This window comes from Mus pahari, chromosome 15, assembly GCF_900095145.1.
Source record: "Mus pahari chromosome 15, PAHARI_EIJ_v1.1, whole genome shotgun sequence".
Classification (NCBI taxonomy): Eukaryota; Metazoa; Chordata; class Mammalia; order Rodentia; family Muridae; genus Mus; species Mus pahari.
This window is the reverse complement of record NC_034604.1, coordinates 23,821,389-23,826,558: the sequence shown is the minus strand read 5'-3', so window position 1 is coordinate 23,826,558 and position 5,170 is coordinate 23,821,389. Positions and strand designations below refer to the sequence as shown.

Sequence of the window (5,170 nt, the reverse complement as noted above, 5' to 3'; positions counted from 1 at the left end):
TAGGGGAAATGGGACTGTTTCTATTGTTAATCTGATCCTGATTTAACTTTGGTACCTGGTATCTGTCTAGGAAGTCATTCATTTCATCCAGAAAAGGAACAACAGATGCAAGCATCACCAAGAGAATACAGAAGTTAGAAGAGGGAATCTCAGGTGTAGAACATACAATAGATCAAAGAAATTCTTAAATCTAACAACTTAACATAAAATGTGGGACAGTGAACCAAGCCACCAGACAGAAAACCTGGTAAGGTAAGAGGAAAAGTTCAGAACCCGGAACTCTGAAATTAGGATGGCCAGAGTTCACTAGCTCAAGACCAGATTCCTGTTCCCATGTTTCCATACCCCAGCCGGGAAGCGGAAATGCAGGACCATGATAAAAACCTTCGGATAATCTGGGATACTATTGCTTTATATATATGGATAATATATATACCATATATATAAAACAATAGGGAACTGAGCGGGAGAAGTCATGGGGAAGGTAATGGGGATGAGGTTTCAGGAGTCGGGAGAACAGAGGAAAGAGAATGTAAATCTGTAGTGGGCATGAGGGATGGGTCTCTAGGACTTGCCAGAGACTTGGGAGGGATGAGGCCCCAGGGAGTCCTAAGAGGTGACTTTACCTGAGACTTTTAGCAGTGGGGAATATAAAGTCTGATGTGGTCACCTCCTATACCAGGCAGCACTCCTAGTTGACAGATACAGAAAGCAACCTACCCACAAAACCTTTTACCCAAGATGTTCAGGGACAAAGATGGAACAGAGACGGGTGGAATGAACATGCAATGAATGATCGAAATTAAGACCCATCCCATGGGCAGGAGCCAATCCCTGACAATTTTAACAATATTTTGCCATGCTTCCAGAGAGCCTACTAGAGTAACTGCATCCAGAGATGCTTTACCTGGTAGCAGATGGAAGCAGATGCAGAGACCCACAGCCAAATAGTAGATGGAGCTTGGGGAGTCTTGTGGAAGAGGTGGGGAAATGATCGAGGAACTTGAAGCAGATAGGGGCTCTACAGAAAAACCCACAGTTTCAACTAACACAAACCTTGGGGAACTCCCAGAGACTGAACCAACTACCAAAGAGTTAACATGAACTGGACCTAGGCCTCTGGCACATATGTAGTAGATGTGCAGCTAGGTCTTCTTGTATGCCCTCTAACAACAGTGGGGTCTCTCACTGAATCTATTGCTTGACTATGTACTACATTCTCCTAACTGGACTTCCTTGTCTAGCTTCAGTGTGAGAGGATGAGCCTAGTGCTAGTGAAGAGAAGGAGGGAATAGGGCCAAAGAGTTATGGTGGGATTGTCTGTGGGAGAAGGAAGATAGATATTGAGATGTAAAGTGGATACATAAATGAATAAATGTAAACAAATCACTTCCTATTGATTTTGTATGCAGTTTTTCTGATGGGGGACCAGAAGAAAATTGGGAAATGCTTAAATCCTAAGAAAGCTAGATGTAACATTTGCTATGCAGTTTCTGTGTGCTGAGACAGTTCTGGGCTTAACTGAAGTTCTGACTAGAATGGTATACATAAAACTGGATGAATTGGAATCATCTGATTTCAGTGTCTTTTTTGAAGGTGTCCTGGATGTGGGTTTTGATGAAACAGCTATTAAGGGAGTTTAAAGAGGGATCATGCAGGATGCCAGAGTCAACAAGCCTCAGCACCTCAGCATCCCCAACATTGCCAGGGATACTTTTCTGGTTGGTTTGCTCTGTGAACATAGAAGCTTTCAAAGGTCTTATAAATTCTACATTAACATAAGTAGAGAATGTGCAATTTCCACAATTCAGTTAAAGATGATTCTCTGCTCTCTGTGCTAGCAAGTAAGGCATCTGTCTTTATGTCAGTTTGCATGGTATAACCAAACTGTAATATAGATTTCTTTTATCCATAATAAGTGGAAAGATGGCATGAAAATATCCCGAGGATTTTGAAGCCATACATAGATTTATCAGCCATACATAGCTGAGGTTCTGGCTGGAGATACTTTTATATGACATTCAGTCTCAGAGCTATTTCCAGTTGGAGGGACCAGCAAACTATGTACCCTGTCCTGTTTGGTCTTCTTGATTATTTTCTCCCTGTCTGCAGTCAAGATCTTCACGGGGTCTTCCCTGGTCATAAAAATGGAATGAATCCATAGCTTTTCTTTTCCAGTGGAAATATATGTATAAACACTCTCCTTTAGTAACACAGTTCCTTCCCTCAATTCAGAAGTTAATTTATCCCTACTACACACAGACTGATTTAGTTTATCAGTTTTTTTCCATAATATAATAGCTTTCAGCAGCTTTTGTCTTTGTTCATTAGCATTCAAGAAATTTAAAATTAATAACATTTTATAATCTATCTCCGATCTCTATAACCTATCTCTTTGTTACCCCTTTCAGTTCTACACGCATTTCCTTTAATGCCCTGTTAGATTTCCCCACAATTGCTTGCCCTGTAACAGTATAAGATGTATCTAAGCCATAATGTCAAAAAACCCTGTTATATTCTAATGGTTACGCATGATGAAGAGTGTTCAGTCTCAGTCTGTAAGGCACTTCCAAGATACCCATTATCTCTAACCAAAATGTGCAATCTCAGAATCATTCCTTTCAGAACTTAAGTCAGAATCCCTTCAGAATTCTGACAGTATACATATTTTAATTCTTCAAACTCTACAAAATGAAGCATAAAATCTACGGTATGATACTGCTCTAAGGTAGCATCATTAAGCAGATTCTGCATTCTTAATTCAGAATATTGTATCTCTATGGGCTTTCATTCGAATTCCTCAAGTCTTTGCAATTTTTTAAAAAAATCTAGAACACCCTTTCTACTTTTGCTGTAGGTTCCAGATTCTCTAATCTCTGCTCCATAGCCTCTAATCTAGCATCTAATCTAATCTCATTTTTCAACCTGTTCTATCTCCAAGTCTGCCTTATTCTCATCTCTCCAAAACAGAATATAAATAGCTGTAATCATTATTGAAAAACCAACCCATTTGTATGCTGACAAACAAAATTATATGGAATCTAGAGGCATTGTGTCATTGTGTTTCTCTCCATTTTAAAAATTACATTTTTTTCCTTTTAATCTCTAAGTCTTTTCTTAAGGGCTTCACTTTCTTATTTTTAAACTAAATATTTCATCTTATGATTTATATGCCCAGAATGCTTTCTCTGGTATTTTTCTTTTTAACCCAATACTTTATGTGCATAGATGCCAGGATTCTCAAATTTCATCCCATGCTGTTTTAATGTGACCCCAACTCTTTAGCTAACTCATGCAGTGGGCTGCTGGTCCTCCCCCAATTATTCTGCTCACAGGGGCAGAGGAGGAAGGGGACAGAAGTTCTGGGCCTATGTGCCTCACCAGAGGGAACAGTGCTTTTGGGAAATCCTGAGAGAAGCTGCCTTGAAGTTCTGGCACCTGCCATCTGAGTTCGCTCTCCTGACACAGTTGCTAAAGCTACTCTGGCTCTAGTGTGGACCACAGTGAGCATTGGAGACCATGCTGGCCAGCGGGTATGGGTCTGTTGTTCAACTGCTGTTCTGGGAAGCTTTTCACCTTGGGGCACACCCGAGGTTCTGGTCTGCTTTCACTCTCTTTTAAAGAGACCCAGCCTCCTGTCCGGTCAGCAGATTGTTGAAGACTACACTTCCTCCATTCTAGCTGCTATTTACTGGTCTCTGCTAAAGTGCTCAGCTCAATGTTGCTATCCGGGCTTTCTGATCTGATTCCTATTTCTAGAAATTTTAGCTAAAGCCTAAATCTCATGTCCTAATCTTGGATTATGTGCCAGATGGTAGATACCATTATTTTATGGCTTGTTTACTGTAATCTGTGCACCTGATCCCAGAAACAATGGCTCTGAGTCTTTATTAGAACAAGCACCTTGTTCATGAGCTTTGGCTCATTCCCCGACTAGCTCATAACTCAATATCTCATTATTCTAGTCTAACTTCTGCCATGTGGCTGGTTGCCTGGTCCTCAGTTTCATACAATCGCTCTTCTTCTGTGTCTGGGGAGAATCGTCCCACATCTTACTCAATCCCCCAAATCCTCTCTCTGTATACCAGAACATCCACTGCCCTCTTTCCCGCCTAAGCTCCTAGACCAACAGCATTTTTTAGACAGGTGAATGCTTTTACACAATGCACAATAACACTATGCCAACACCTTCAAGGCTCCAGTTCTGCCTCGGCTCATTGTGCTCACATCCTTCTGTGTGTCTCTTCCTCTCCCATTTTTCTACCTATTACTTTCTCATCTTAGTGGTTCCCATAGTCTCTAAATGTCCGAGGTCATTTCAGGATTGGTCACAAGAGTGTTATATATCCCTCTCATTCCTTATGACACCAGGTAGGGGTTATTGTGGGCATGATCTCCTCCCCAGGCCTGCCTTTTCATAATCTCAGGCTAGTTCCCTGTCTGGGCTCTCTGATTCCAAACGAGAGGTCATCTCAAGCTCTTTTTTTTTTTTTTTTTTTCCTTCAGGGAATGTTAGGCTACTAATGATTCAGATGTTCATAGGTCAGAACACTCTCAGTTTAGACATCGTCTTTCTTCTCTCTGCCACCTACTGATGCAACCATACCTCAAACACCTCTATGGGCAGGCTGCATAATTATTACTGGGTGGCCACTTTATTTGCACCATACATAGTATAATTTTACTGATCTTCCTGCCCAACTCATCTATCTCCTGTCACAGGTATACTTAGAAATGAAGTATATATATATATATATATATATATATATATATATATATATATATATGTGTGTGTGTGTGTGTGTGTGTGTGTATATATCTCCAATGACCTTCCTTAACTGGTATTAAGGCTAGGAGGAATCCCTCAGTTGACATAAATGGGGAGCACTGGTCTACCACAAACTGAGGTTTCTGGACATACTTTTTTTTTTTTAATGAAAAAAATGCTCAATAAGCATTTATTAAATGAATGGAAAAGAATAATGTAAGAAATGAGGGGGGAGGACTTTTCATGTTTTTGTTTCTTTGTTTGTTTGTTTGTCCAATTTTATTAGGTATTTACTTCATTTACATTTCAAATGCTATCCCAAAAGTCCCCTATACCCTCCCGATCCCCACTCTCCTACCCATCCACCCCCCCTTCTTGGCCCTCCCCTGTACTGGGTCATAT

General features: G+C 40.6%; 1 pseudogene; it reads right to left on the bottom strand.

Annotated features, from left to right (window-relative positions):
- Positions 1-4,508: 4,508 nt before the first annotated feature.
- On the bottom strand, positions 4,509-4,628 carry LOC115065541 (annotated as a pseudogene).
- Positions 4,629-5,170: the final 542 nt, after the last annotated feature.